The 16,364-nt window shown below is 35.5% G+C and overlaps 2 non-coding genes across 2 annotated transcripts; both read left to right on the top strand.

Annotated features, from left to right (window-relative positions):
- Positions 1 to 2,750: 2,750 nt before the first annotated feature.
- LOC122092554 lies at positions 2,751 to 2,944 on the top strand. Its single transcript, XR_006144208.1, has one exon. It is a non-coding gene; the product is annotated as a U2 spliceosomal RNA (small nuclear RNA).
- Positions 2,945 to 9,971: 7,027 nt separating this feature from the next.
- LOC122092551 lies at positions 9,972 to 10,167 on the top strand. The gene has a single exon (XR_006144205.1). It is a non-coding gene; the product is annotated as a U2 spliceosomal RNA (small nuclear RNA).
- Positions 10,168 to 16,364: the final 6,197 nt, after the last annotated feature.

The raw sequence follows: 16,364 nt of genomic DNA, 5'->3' as shown, positions 1-16,364 counted from the left end.
GTAAAATGACTATAGGAGAGGTTGTGAGGAAAGACATGCACAATTTAGGTCTTATCCCAATTAGATTTCAAATAGAGTGAAATGGAGGGCTAGGATCTAGGTAGCAGACCTCATATAGTTGTGTACTTCTTTGCTTCTGTTTTTGATATTAGTTGTTTCCTTTCACTTTTACATTTTTCTTGTTCTTTGTCTTGTTTGTATCCATGTAGCCAACCCCATTAGGTTGGGATAAGATTTTGTTTTTGTTCTAATTATTGTAATGACACATTAGTGTATGAATGTGGATGTAGGATGTAAGCATCAAAGGAGTAATACATGAACTTCTTTAGGTTAATTATAATAAGCTACGTAAATGGACAGCTAATGAAAGAAATAGAGCAACCCAATGCACAAAACTCCCACTCCGCCGGGGCAAATAATAGGTTAGAAATGAATGGCTCTTAAAAAACAAAGAAGTATATAGCACAATGGTTAATATGCTGACTTTCCCAAGAAATTTAGAAACAAATTAGGATTGTTTTAGAATATTTGTTTCAAGCTTTGTAGTGGGCCCACATGGTGAGGTGGATGGGGAAGACAAAGAAAGAGAGAGAATGACGCTAGAAGGAGAAATAAGAGGGAGGAGTGGATTCTAAAGTTATTTAAACATCTTCATGCCTTACTACTCCGTTCCTTACTTATCCATCTTCATTAATTACTGTTCTGATTTTCCAATTCGGTTCCTTAATCATTCTTTAAGATATGGGTTTAGCCACCGGAAACCAGAGTCATATTGGTCTATTAAGGTATGTTTGAACCCCGCTAACCTGAAATCGAATTGGGATTATTATCCTTAATTAGAACAAAGTCACATTAGATATCAATAAAGATTACACTGCTGTTATTAGAATAGAATTGAATTGATTAAGCCCACGAAGGACAATTTTAAGGGGTTTCAAAGGGTGACCTTAGGGACTGATAATGGATGGACCCTATTGAACGAAATCATTAAAGAAAGTGGTATTTATATCAGGTTACTTGGCTCTAGGATAATCTTGGACCGAGGTACGTGGCGGTTGTTTGATGATCCGTTATAGTTATCGTGATAAAAATGATGCATGCCTTGAGGATTTGATATGATAAATGCACTATGATAACAATATGCATGTTTAATCTTGACAAATATAATATCTCTATGATGATAATGTATATGAATATGTCATGAATGGAAAGGGATGGAAAGTGAAAGAAATAAATATAAGTAAACTGAAGCCTGTGACTGCCGCCCCTTTCCAATAGGGGGATAGGTATTAGATGAGGTACACTGAGACTAAGAAAGGTCCTCCATAGTGCTATAGTGACTGGAATCAAGAATTGATCATGAGAGAGAGAGAGAGAGAGAGAGAGAGAGGTCCTCCCCAGTGCTATGGTGACTAGACCAGGACTAGACCAAAAATCCTCCGTCCCAAGAGGATAATGTCCGTCCGTTGAGACCTCAACCTATGTCACATATTTTAGCATGAGCTCATGTTTTTTTTATATGCTATGTTCACCATATTGGTCTTTTAGCTCACCCCACCATTTTCCCTTACTGATCAATAATCACAGGTTGGTAGAGTAGAGAAAGACCTGAGGAGATGGCATCTATTTTCTTTTGAGATTTTATTCACATTTCAATAATTGTTTGAAATCAGTTGTATCTGACTTATTTGGTTTAGTAGATTGATTTGAGATTAGTTGAAACAGACCTTATTGGGGTATTATGTCTTTTCATGGCCACTAGACATTTGATAAAACAGATAATTTACATAGGTTGCACTATGGACTTTAAGTGAGAAAAAAAAATGTGCTTTAATGATTTGTCTTTGTACAAAAAAAAATTGATTTGGTCAAATGAGGATGGAGGAATTAGAATATGGGATTGAATGTGCCCATTCTGATCTTCACATCCTGAATCTATTAAACATCTTTTCATCTATACATTGTGGTTTTGTGTCTCATATATATATAGAAGGGTGCATGATTGGGATTCTAGGACCAAGTCAAATGGTTACTGAAACTTAACCTTTACTGAATAGATTCAAGCTTATTTTTCTAATTTTTTGGGTCCAAAGCAGTAAAGTATTTGTCGTTATTGTATTAATTAATGCTCATGTTAGGAGGCAAAGCAGAGGGAATAGAAGGCTGAATAGTTCCAAATCGGATAGAGGAAGGCATAGGAAGAGGTGGAGGCAGCATATAAAATGGAAATAGAGACATTGGAAAAAGCATACCTTTCTCGGCCTTTTGGCTAAGATCAAGCATCGTTTGATAATCTTTTTACTGTTTCTGTGTCTAGAAATAGCAGAAACGGCTTTTTACGTTTCTAAAAATAAAAATAGATTTTTTGGTATTTGATAAACCTGTTTCTCGAAATGTTTTTGTAGACATAATGTCACTAAAAAACCCAATAGTATCATCGGATGCCCAAAAGGGAGAGAGGGTTCGGTTGCCCTCTTTTTAGGTTTAAATAGTTGAGAGATTTTATTGGGCACAACAACCTTTTTTTTTTTTTTTTCAAATTCGTTTCTAGAAACGATGACTTGTTTCGTCAAAGTCGTTTCTAGAATTGTAAATAGGTATAAATTTTGATTTCAAAGTCGTTTCTAAAATTATAAATAGGCATAAATTTTGATTTATGTTTGTAGAAACGAATGAAACAAAACAACTTTATTAAATGCTTTTTAGGTTGTTTCTCCATTTTTGAAAACAAGAAAACACAAAAATAAAAAAAAATTGAATGTTGTCAAACGGTGCCCAAGTATAGTATCTGTTCTTATCAATTTAATATCTGATATATGGATCATCGATCCACATGATATTAAATTAATTTTTCTTGAGGGAGGACCCACTACAGTAGCTTGCTACTGGGGTCTTCGAGCGTCACCCTTGCATTACACTACTGCGAGGGCCTGGCCCACCCCTACCAAAACTAAATTAAAAGTTTCGCAAAAGATTCAAATCTGGTGGTGTCAAATATCAATGTTGCTGGATTGACTCTTCTAGGGAAAGCAAATGTACAGCTAACAACTACTAAATGTCCTGGGTCCCCCATTGATGTTTATCAAACGGTTGTGACCATTCAACCAATCCATCATTTCTCACCTTGAAATCAAAATGAGCCCACGATTCATCCATCCATTGTTTCCTTAATTAAGAGTATAAACTGTGAGAGACAATTAGTGGAAGGGCTCAAAGCTACTGGGGTAAAGTTCCAGGCTCCAATGGATGGATGCTTTTTGATCAACAATATTTGATAAAAAGATAAAAGCATAAAGATTCCAGGATAGGGAGGGGGTCTTCAAAATGGAGGATCTGGATCTGTTGTGTTAGCATATTTTCCATTTCCTTTACACTTAATAATTACATTATTATCCATTTTCTTCCTTCTCTGCAACAATGAATCTTGATTTACGATTGGGTCTGTGTTGATCTTCCCAGGGTAGGAGAGAGAAGAGCCTACATAGTGTCAAGCTAGCTAGTCTCTCACTTAACCCACCTCCCTCAATTCTTTAATTAATGAACAAATAAATCATTTATTATGTAGTGCATAAATTATTTGACTGAAGAAGGGTGGAGTTTGAAGTTCCTATATAACAATTGGTGCTTTCTTCGAAGCAGATAAGGGTGGGCCGGCAACTAATTCACTGGGCCTCTTACTGTAGCCCAAGAGAGAACAATCTTAACCAGGCCAGGTCCATATATTAATAAGGGATAGAGCATGAGAGCATAAATTATATTTTCAATATTCCTCTATACAGACCCTTTTTGGAAATCTTATTTACTTGGCTCAGGTAAACAAGTTTGAACCATGTATCACCTTCCCCTGTAACTAATACAGTTTCAACTCTGACAATCCCAATGGAGCTCACATGTAATTAGATGCATACAACAGTGGTTTCTTGGGATAAGTAGAAGCTTTCTTATAAAAGGGTCACCCCATATATCTTAAGAAGCACACCTGAACAAACTCTCAAGTTTGGGCTGCTTCTAAGTAATGAAGTTTTTCTCTTAGGCATTGCTTCCCTCCATCTCAAAACCATGCATCCGAGAAGTAGTGCTAGAGCTTGTGCTTGTTCCACTCCTTGACTTCTTAGAGGCAGTTTTTAATACTAATTGCTGCAACTGATGGACAAGATGTGACATCCTTGGTAACACTGATGGTACATCTAGAGTAAAAGCATATACAAGGTTCATCACCTTTTGTACAACTCAACAACAACTACCTAGCACAGTTAGTGAGCTGTGGTGTGCAAAAAACCCATGTTTACCTAGAGGTCTCAAGTTCAAACCTCTTAGCTTACCAAAAAAAGCCTTTTGTACAACTTCAACTTCACGAATCTCAATTATGAGAGGGTTCAGTTGTTTAGAACTTGTCAAGAAATCATATCAGTGGGCACATCCTTGAGAAAATTGCAAACATGAATGATTAGAATCTCCCGACGTCTCAAATAATCAGCTTTCTAGGAATGTTCCTCTCGATATGACATCCAGGACTTCTTCTCAGGAAAAATCTCATATACAGGGCAGATGACTACATTTGATGTGTCTTCATACTATGGAAACCTAGGTCTTTGTGGTCCTCCACTTCTCACAAGTTGCCAAAGTGGTGGTTCAAATAGAAGAGGGACAGTGGAAGATAATAGTGACATAAAGGATACATGGTTTTACTTGAGTGTTGGTTTGGGATTCGCAACTACTTTGGTTTCATTGATAAACTTCTCAATAGAACATTGCAGATGGGCAGCAGCAGAGCAACATCTCACAGAAACCGACATAGTCGATGATGGTAAACAGAACTTAAAAAAATTTATATTGTATTCATCCCTCCCTCCAATTTTTTATTTTTCAATGGTAATACGATTTGTAATATCTGTTATTATTATAATAAGTTTAGTTCTATGAGAGATGTGGAAATGCACTGATCCCTTTAAAACTGGAAAAATTGCTTCACTTTTCCTTTTCCTTTTCCAGAGTAAACTCTGACCTTCAATCTTCTTGCACTGGGATTTTATTATTGCCCAAGAGGGAACAAACTTGACCTTCCACAATCATTTGTAGATACTTACGATTGAGTTGAACTTTTTCTGGGAACAGAGCGTTCCATATGTTGAAGTAAATCAGATTGATAGTTCTTATATCATACTCATAGTATGGGAAAGGAACTAGGTTTTTTAGTCCCACGTCGGTCAGCTAGTAGAAGAAAAAACGGGAAAAGCAATTGTATAAATAAGGGAAATCAATTTAAGTTCCGGAAGGAGGCCTTCTTCGCCCTCCACCTAAGCTGCGCAGGAAAGGCACAAAGTCAATCCCAGGAACAGTAAAGCTTCATAGGGTCTTTCTGTCTAGGTGCAGGTAGTCCGCATCTTCACAGACATGTCTATTTCACCAAGCCTCTCTTTGAGACAGTGCCCAGATCGTTAAAATATATTTACCTGGGTAGTGTTAATGGATGATCAAGAAGGCCAATCTAGGTTGGTGACCTCCATTGAACTTGGGAGCAAGGTTTCAAAACTTGGGATCTGGATCGGTGTTGGATGGATTTAATTGTTAAGACTTATTATCATTAACTTAACCCCAAGGTTGACTATTCCAAATTATTCAACTAAATCCTGTTAGGGTTGATGAAAATGAATTTCTTTTTTCCTATTTAGTAAAGGAATTTTCTTATTAATACCTTTAAGTTAGCCCGGTCTCAACAACCTCTTAATGTTCTTTCAGAATCAACACACAAATTCATGTGATGGAATACAAGATATCGTACCCCCAACATCTTCATCCACACCCATATGATAGTTCTGATTCTTTTAACATGTATGGGTTCTAGAACTTAAGAAAATCCTAGCAAAAGACAAGTATAATGGTTCCAATCCTTGCTCATGTGGTAATTCAATCAATACAGAGGAGGGTATTTTATTAATTGAATTAAGTTCTGAAATTTCACATGTTACAAATCCAAACTATATATCCAACAGTTGTAATATCATTTGTTAAAAAAAAAAAATGATATTTCCCATTTTTTATAACAATTTGGTTGATCAAGGATTGATAATGTGATTTTGCAAAGCATGGCTTAAGTGGTTACAGGAATCAATATGCTAACTACTCTGATCCTCCTGCTTTTTCTAGTTTGCATGATCCAATGTTGTTTGGACTCCCTTGGTCTCATTTCATGTATAAATAGATTTGTTTAAGCCCCAGATTAGGCTTCTAGAATTTTAGTTGATGACATTCATTTGCTGTGTAATTCTTTTTTTAGTATTTTTCTTCATTTTGTTCCTTGGACTGAGAATTGTGAAACCCATACTTTAGCTAAAAGGGCATCTCTCGTGCATTTGTCTAAAGTTTGGTGGATAAAGCCGCCTTTGTTCCTTGTTCAGCCTACTATGCTCAATAGTAGGAAAGATTTCTTTCATTATTTCAAATAATATTCACATAGTGGAGGTGTACCTTTTCTCCACTTTTCATGATAAAAATAAATAAATAAATAAATAAAAGTCTATCATGAAGAGACTGTGATAACCTTGCAAGAGAGGGCCTCGCCTCAGCCCAACAACACCCGTCACGTATTAAACCCATTTCTTTCATTATTTTAAACCCATTTGTTCTAACATATAAATTAAAAATTACATGTAAAATATATCATTACTAAATATAAAATAAAATTTAAGCAGTTTATATACAATCACATGAGGTAATCCCATGTTATTGTATGGGAATTAGGGGCTTACCTACATCATATCTTTTTTGGCCAAATGTAATATAGTCAAGCACAAAATGCCAACTTGACAACTATCCCACAGATTGAATTACCCTTGAATTCCTTTTCGGTAAATCTCCATTCACCTTCAAAGACAAATAAGGGATAATGAGAAGGGCAACACTTCTAAGTCACTTCATTCTAGATATTCAATGAGAAGAGCATCTAGAAAATAAATGGTCAGTATCTTCAGCTGCATTCTTTGAAATAAAACAAATAAATGACTAAAAAAACGTGTATAACAAGCATAATTTTTAATAATGACGTAATGATAAGCACGTTCAAAATACTTCAGAAAATTCTTTTATATTCGTAACATAAATTACGTGTAGAAATTAGATAAAAGACTGTAAGAGGAATAGAAAAATTCTAGTACTTTTTTTTTAATGAAGAAAAGAAATTGATAATGATGTTGACCAATGGTTAAATGATTGAAGCCACATACTATTAGATAGAGGCAAATAAGATTTCATATTTTTGGCCTGACTGCATCGAATTCTGTTCTTTTAATTTTATTTATTTATTTTTGCATGCCACACGCCGATTAAATTATACCAAACTAAATCAAAACTAAGCTTGAGTATGATAAGCCAACGTCTTTGTGTCTATTTCTCTTTTCCTCATATGAAATAATGTCGTTGCTTCTTATGTATGATATTGTTCTATCGATGCTTCTTATGTATGATTTTGTTTTATAACACGTTGTCATTGCACTCTCCTTCTTCTTTCTTTCTTTCTTTCTTTTTTTTTTTCTTTTTTTTTTTTTTTTTTTTTTTTTGTGAAAAAAATCTCCTAATTGATGGAGCTCGGATCCTCTTCAACTAGCGCTGTATCATCTAACCCCATCTCACAACATCCATGGGTATGAGGTGCACTCCTATATATAAAGGTGGCATCAACCCCTACAGTCTACCATATTTTTTTTTTTTTTTTTTTCATTTCCTCCTCTCCTTCCAAAAGAGAAGAATTAATGATGGTTTCCGACCAAATTGTCTGTCACTGGCGTAGGAGGTTTCATTGCTGATGGCTTATCAAGCTTCTCCTAGAAAGAGGTTACTTTGTCAAGGGAACAGTTCTAGACACTAGTAAGTTCTTTCATAATCTCTCTCTCTCAAAAGAAGGTCCATTCTTGCTAGACCCATCAAGTGATCTTACCTTCCTTGACAATCTCATTCTATTTCACAATATTACAGATGATCCCAAGAATTCTCATTTGAGGGAGCTACCAGAGGCTAAGGAAAGACTAAATCTTTGTAAAGCTGACATTCTTGATTATGAGAGCATTCACCATGCAGTCAGAGGATGCAGTAGAGTCTTTCACGTAGCCTTTCCTATTGTGAATGATTTGGTAAGTATTGATCCATCTAAATTAACTAGAAATTAACTCTTCTAGATACTACATTATTTGGATGATTAAGACAATTAAGTCTGATTATAGTGAAATTTTTTAATTCAAGAAACGAGTAATGGAGGCAGCAATCAAAGGAACCATGAATGTGATGAATGCCGCAATAGAAGCTCAAGTTAAACTTGTGGTTTTCACGTCTTCAGTGGCAGTAATTCATATGGATCCTAATAGGAGTCCTGACAAGGTCGTTGACGAGACTTGCTGGAGCGATCTCAACTATGTCAAGACCATTTCGGTAACTTTCGAGGGGTCCCTTGAATCTTCACTTACGTGAAATGGAAAAAAAAATCACTTTATCAATACTGTTTATTCTAATCATGAATGACTTTAACTTACTATGTATACATTAACTGGTTTTAGACAGATTACTTAAACGATTTGACTCAATTTAAACTGTTCTAACTAAATAGTGTCAATTTAAAAAAAAGAAATCAAACTATTTATTAAATGATTTCATGACTTCAATATAGTGTAAACAACTCAGTTTGATTTTGTTAAACGATTTCAGTTTGATTTTGACACCCATACATGAAGCAGGACTGGTATTCTTATGGGAAGACATTGGCAGAGCAGACAGCGTGGGCCTTGAGTTCACACCTGTGAAGGAAAGCCTCTACGAGACTCTGATAAGCTTGCAAGAGAGTGGAAAACTTGTTGCCTCAGCCCAACAACTCCCCTCACGGATTTGATCCTCTTAATCTAGGTTCTCCAAGCTTGCACCTGCCTTTAAAGACCCTATCTGAAGGTGCAGGCACAAGATCCATGCTATCGATCATGAAACTTAATTTCTTCCAAAAATAAATATGGAAATATAAATGTGAAGACTATTTAATGAGATTGATGATTATGTTATTTTAATTTCATGACCTAAATGGAACTTTCATGTATTTGTTTCAGTGAGAACCAAAAATTCTGGTCTCAAATCTCAACACTTAAATATACAAAAAAATAACTACAGCCTAACTTGATCCTTAGTTGGCCAGGCTAAGCATTCCAACCTCAACAAGGACGTGCCATGTTAGGTTTAGGGATAGGGATGCCAACGGACCAGGTTTGGCCTGATTTTGAAAACCAAACCCAGCCAAACAGATGGAATTGTCAGATCACATGATAACGTAGAGGGCGATGATTGGTATGGGAAGGGTATTTTCTACCTATACAAATGGAAGTTGGTGATGGACGAAAGACTTGTGGCCATGGTTTTAAAACTTAGATTGGATCGGTCGGTATTGGCTATGATTGATCCTGATCGATACAGGGGCACATTAGTGGATCGTTAATTGGATTGGATTACAAGGACTGGATCTATGCAATGTGTGATAAAAAAAAATGGGATAATTTACAACGTCACCCCTTAGAGAATGCCATTATTAGAGAGACACCCCTGCATAATATCAAATTATGCTCAGACCCCTTAAATTATGCTCAGACCCCTTGCCGTCAGTCACAGTTAAGTGATAAATTGAAATAACTATTGTACCCTTTTGACTAAAACACAAAAAGGTTGGAGAAGAGTGAGATTGCTTGCCTTTTTAACTACATTTCCTGCTAATTTCCATGAATGATGAATGAACAGAACTCTCCGTCACTAGTAGCAATGATTTGTTGCAATGTTATGTGCCTCGAAATCTTAAATGGGCAACCAATGGATTGAACAATCTCCACTTGCTTAGGAAAAACCCTAATCATGGAAAGAGAAGGGTGAATAGTCCCACATCGGACAGAAAAGGCATAGGGAGAGGTGAAGGTTGCATATAAAACGTAAATAGAGACAATGAAAAAAGCATACCTTTCTCGGCCTTTTGGCTAAGATCAAGTGTAGTATCTGTTCTTATCAGTTTAATATCTGATACGTGGATCATTGATCCACATGATATTAAATTAATTTTTCTCAGGGGAAGGCCCACTACGATAGCTTGCTACTGGGGTCTTCGAGCGTCGCCTTTGCTTTGCACTACTGCAAGGGCCTGGCGCATCCCCCTACCAAAACTAAATTAAAAGTTTCAACAAAGATTCAAATCGGGTGGTACCAAAATATCAATGCTAGGGTCAATCAAGATTCAAGATGGAGGATCTTGACCTGGTGTGTGTGTTAGCATATTTTTCTTTTCTTTTTTATTTGATAATTACACCCTTACATTATTATATATTTTGTTCTCTCTGCAATTGGGTCCATGCTGATCTTCTTCCCAGCATAGGAGAGAGAAGAGCCTATATAGTTTCAAAATTGATGTAGTTTCAAGCTAGCTAGTCTCTCATTGTACACACCCCACCCCTCAGTTCTTTAACTAATGAACAAATAAGTCACTTATCATGGAGTGTGTAGCCAGAGGATGAAGGAGAGGAACTCAATTTACTTAGGACTCTATAATTTAATAGATTAAAGGTGGGAGATTGTCATTGGTGAAGCCTAATCTCAATTTAATCTAGGAATTACTTGTGATTTCCCTCAAATATGGCAGTTGCACTTGTTGGTAAGCAGGCCGTGGGAGTTGCAAGGTGATAGGACCTAAGTAAGGGGTGAAGGGAAACTTGTTGAAATTCTTCTGGGTATCGTTTACTAGGGTAATTTTGTACTTTCTGGGCTTAGAGTTGCTTTATGTGGTGCGTGAGAAGCTATTTATCGGGAAGTTTTGTCTTAAGGAGTTGTAGTAGTGAGGATTTTGTAATTATCCATCAAAATAGTAGAAGCTCTGGTTAAACCATATAAACGTGTGTGTGTGAGAGAGAGAGATTCTCTTTCGTTTTCTTTGGCAAATCGTTATTCTGCTATGTTGTTAATTCTTAACAGGTCGATCATCACAAGTAAAGAAGAAATTATCTGTGGAGTTTAAAGTTCCAATATACCAATAGGTGTTTTCTTCAAAACGGATAAGTGTGGGCCGGCAACTATTTCACTGGGCTTTTAATTTTAGCCCAAGAGAGAGCAATCTTAACCAGGTCAGGCATCATGAGAAGCAGTAATGAAGTTTGTCTTGAATTTAATAGTGTTTTCAACAAATTCTCCTCTGGTTTCTACTAAGTACTAAAATTAAAATTAACACACAGATAGAAGATGGACGGTTGAAGATGAAAGTGACATAAAAGAATAAATGATACAGGGTTTTATTTGAGTGTTGGTTTGGGATACGTTACTGGTATTTAGGTACCTTATGTTATTATAGAAGAAAGCTAAAGCCCAAGCGAAGACTTTGTACCCATAAATTCATGTGATGGAATACGAGACATCGTACCCCCAATATCTTCATCCACATCCATATTATAGTTCTGATTATTTTAACATGTATGGCTTCTAGAATTTAAGTACAAAATTTCTGCTAACTAGGTAGTTTTAAAAAAAAATATATTCCAAGCAGAAGACAATTCCCTATAATTTCTCTTGAGAGATTCTTATCTTTTCTCATAAGAGAAATAATTGGGATTTTTAACTTATCTCTTTCATTTCAAAACACTAATAAATAGGCTTAATAGCCGTTACATAATTTCTTCCTCCACTTCTCCAATTCGGTTACAACTACTCCCACTACTTACATGATTACACTCATAATTACCTATTACTTCATGACTTAAAATAAAAACAATTACTTGATAATCTACTAAAATAATTATTCCCCACTAATCCCCTACAACATAATCACCTCACACTATCCTCCTTTTGAGTATATAATAATACTTTTCCCTTCAAAGAACCTTGTCCTCAATGTTTAATTTGTGAAGTTGAATGGTTGTGACCAACTCACTTCCATGTCTTGATAACAATCAACAAAAGCAACATCTTCTTCAAAATTATTTTTTCAACTTTTGCAACTTAATCATACTATTTTTCATGAATAGTACTAACTTTTTCAGTATTAAACTTGACTTGAGAATCTTTGTCTTTAGTTGATTATGAACAACTCGAGGTTGACGCTTGGGGCAGTTCACTTCAAGTTTTATTTGTTTGGTTGGTGCAACGATCACTTTTCTTTTTGTCGTTGAAGCTATCTCACGTTTATTTTTGTTGTCATCGCTACTGATTTGCCATTTGATTTATTTCTTCAACTCGACTAAGCCTTCCCCAACACATTAAAATTCTTTCATCATTGTTTTGGATATTGTAAACCAACACATTAAAAATCTTCCATCATTGTTTTGGATATTGCAATAATGTTACGAATGTCTGATCGTAAATCTTCATTAATGACCTCGATGATCTCTGGTGGGATACCCATGGTTGCAGAATCATTGCTCTGATACCACTTGTTACGTACACGGAAATGAACAAATAAAATTAAGAATGAGAGAATTTATGAAGTAAAGACAAAGGAGATAAAATAGAAAAAATAAGAGATTTTAGCTAATTAGGAGGATGCCAACCTCTATCTCGTGGAGAGAAGAGATAAGAATCTCTCAAGAGAAATTATAAGGAATTGGTTTCGACTAATTAGGAGGGAGTCGAGTCTCTTTCCTCATAAGAAAAATAATTGAGATTTTCAATTCATCTCTTTCATTCCAAAACACTAATAAATAGGCTTAATAGCAGTTACATAATTTCTCCCTCCGCTTCTTCAATTCGGTTACAACTACTCTCACTACTTACACGATTACACTTATAAGTACATATTATTTTATGACTTATAATAAAAAAAAAATTAATAATCTACTAAAATAACTATTACCCACTAATCCCCTACAACATAATCACCTCACACGATCCTCCTTTTGAGTATGTAGATACCTCACAATGAACAAGGTGGACCTTTCGATCGTGGGACCGAAATGGTATTCTATATTGAATAGACTTCCATTATTGACTAAGTTGCATTTATCTTATTGTGGCTTAAATGATTTCATTCCATACCTTCAGTTTACGAAATTCTCTTCACTTGTTGTGATGGATCTTTCCTTTAATAGATTCACTTCAAAGTTTCCTGACTGGATTGTAAGATTAACAATTGGTATCAGAGCCATAGCTATAAGTTTGAGTTACTTTGCAAATACTAGAGATTATTTGACTTAAACTATCATTGTCTCGTCGTAACTCAATGACTAATTAATTGACTTAATAAATAAAAATATATTTCGTATTTGACCAAACATCAACTAACAATTGGTATCAAAGCATAAGCCATAAGTTTCAATTATATAGATCTTTGGATATAAGTTCTAATAGTTTTCATGGAAGGATTCCCTTTGGCATCTCTGAGCTTCCAAATTTATAACATCTAAGTCTTGTAGTAAACATTGATCTTACCGCTAGTTGAAAGTATTTTCTAAAGGGAAGCTGGAGAAGCATTAAAGTACTCGACTTATCTATTGTCAGTGTACATGGGAGACTTCCTTACTCCATTGGAAATATGACATCTTTAGCTGATTTTAGTTTGTACCCCAATAATGTTGGGAGAGTGATTGCAAGATCAATTGGTTTCCTTTGCAACTTAAAAAGCTTGAACATAGATGATAATAACTTAACATGAGGTATACCTGAATTTTTTCAAGGAACAAAGAATTGTGTCAGTAGGAGTCCTTTGCACCTAGTCTAATGTCCTTAAGATTGAGTGGCAATTGATTGGTCGAAAATTTGCCAGAATGACTGGGTGAGCTCTATAGCCTGGTGGGACTTGATTTGTCTAACAATTTACTTCAAGGTCCAATTCCTGCTTCTTTGGGGAGATTGTCAATATTGATAGATACGAAACTTGGGGGGAATAAATTGAATGGAAGCCTTCATATTTCTATTGGAGAGATTTCTAAGTTAGTTACACTTAACATGTCATCCAATCAGTTGATTGGGATTGTGTCTGAAACTCATTTCTCAAAGCTAAGAAACTTGAAGTTCTTATCCATGTCTTCAAATTCCTTAATTTTGAATGTTAGCTCCGAGTGGGTTCCTCCATTCCAATTTAGTAATCTCAACATGAGATCTTGTCAACTGGGTCCATCCTTTCTTGTTTGGTTTGAAACTCAAAAATAAATTATTTATTTGGATATTTCAAATGTTACAATTACAGGCCCCATACCCAACTATTTTTGGGATCTTTCTTCTAATCTATCTCTATTGAATGCATCTTTCAATAAATTATAAGGTCAACTACCAAACCCTCTTCCAGTTGCATCCCATGCTTACATTGATTTCAAGTCCAACCTCTTAAAAGGACCCATACATCTTCCATCATTTAATATTGACATATTAGATCACTCTAAGAATTGATTTTCTGGTTCTATCCCATTGAGCTTAGGTGATGTGCTGCTAAACTTGATTTTTCTTTCTCTCTCAGATAATTGTATAACAGGTGAAATCCCAACCTCCATTGGAAATATATTATCTTTACAAGTCCTTTTTCTATCACAAAATAATCTGTGAGGCAGTATACCATCAAGCTTACAAAATAATCTGTGAGACATTAGGCAGTATACCATCAGTTCTTATCGTCCATATTTTCTCTCCAATTTTATTTATTATTTAATTTTCTTTTAATTTATTTCTCCCTCCCTTCTACGCACGTAATAAGTGGTATCAGAACCGAAGATGAGAGAAATGGTGGAGAACTTGGAAAGCGCTGTGCGTATTTACTATTTAATTTTCTTTTAATTTATTTCTCCCTCCCTTCCACGCGCGTAATAAGTGGTATCAGAACCAGAGATGAGAGAAATGGTGGAGAACTTGGAAAGCGTTGTGCGTTCACTTCAATTGGGGCAACAGGAAATCATAAGGAAGCTTAGCGACATCATGAAAAAGCTTCCCATGATGATTGAGAAACTACCAATCAACCTTATAATGGGAGAATCTTCAAACGAATTGAGGAGATTCGAAGAAGAGGTAGTCATGATGGTGCAATCGACACAGTCAAAGACAAGGGAGAAGAAGAAGCAGAAGAAGAAAAAGAAGATGAAAAAGAAGAAAAAGATGATGATGAAGAAGAAAAAGATGAAAAAGAAAGAAGACAAGACGATGAAGGTATCATTCACCACTTCCTTCAAGAAAATGCTCATCTTTACAACTGGATTCTCACATCCTGACATGTAATTCAATTTTTTTCTATCAAAATATGGGATCCAGGAGGACAATTATTGTTCTTATTTCCATTAATTTATTTGTCCTTGAGGACAAAGACATTTTTAAGGGGTAGAATGTTATGTACCGAGCATGAGGCAATCTCTCTCGGATAGTTATTTTATTATTTTTGGTAGAAGTAGTTATCTTATTATTAGTCCTAAATAATTGTAGATTTTAATTATCATGTAGTGTTTTAGTGGAGATATGAAGTTCTTTTAATTAATATAGTAATAGTAGTATCGTGGCAATGTGGTCATCATGTGAATGGAAGTTATGTAATCATGGATGAGAAGGGAAGTTATGTAACCGTGGATGTATGCTATAAATTAACAGAAGTTTAATAGAAAAATGACTTTTGAACAAAATCAAACTCTATGAGTTAAGGTAGGCTTCCTAAGACACTAGGCTTTGTTCATAAAGCCACTCATGATTGGAAAAGCCAAGATCAACCCAGCCTGACCCTAACAGGGTCAATTAGGGCTGGGTTGGATTGGTATGAGCCTGGCAGGGTTGGGTCTGGATATGAACCCGGCATGATTAGTTTGGGCCTAGATTGAATTTTGAAGACCTAGGGTTGGATTAGGGTTTTAAGAAACCAGGACAACCTGGCCCTATTTCACCCCTAACTCCCACTACTAAGGGGGCAAATAATTGGGTAAAAATGAATGTAGCTTAGGTACATAATTAAATAACCCATCAATAAACAAATTAAGAAGGGTTAGTTTGCACTTTCCCAAGAAATTTAGAAACAATTAGGACTATTTTAAATATTTGTTTCATGCTTCCTAGTAGGTCCACATGATGAGGTGGATAGGAGAGAGAGAGAGAGAGAGAGAGAAAAAGCTTGCGCTAGAAGGAGAAATAAGAGGGAGGAGTAGATTCAATGTTATTTGAACCTCTGCATACCTTACTTCTCCGTTCCTTAGTTATCCGTCTTCTTGAGTCATTGTTCTGATTTTCCAATTTGGTTCCCCAATCATTCTCTCAGATATGGATTTAGCCAGCAGATACCGGAGTCCTATTGGTCTACTGTTTCGTTAAACCTTCAGTTTCTAATCTTGATTTCAATTTACTATTTGGGTTTTTTCCAATTGGTTCATTGAATTATGAATATAACAGATTAGTGCATGTAATGTTATAAA

The sequence above is a fragment of the Macadamia integrifolia genome, chromosome 10 (genome assembly GCF_013358625.1).
Source record: "Macadamia integrifolia cultivar HAES 741 chromosome 10, SCU_Mint_v3, whole genome shotgun sequence".
In the NCBI taxonomy this organism is placed as follows: Eukaryota; Viridiplantae; Streptophyta; class Magnoliopsida; order Proteales; family Proteaceae; genus Macadamia; species Macadamia integrifolia.
This window is presented reverse-complemented; position numbering and strand designations above follow the sequence as displayed.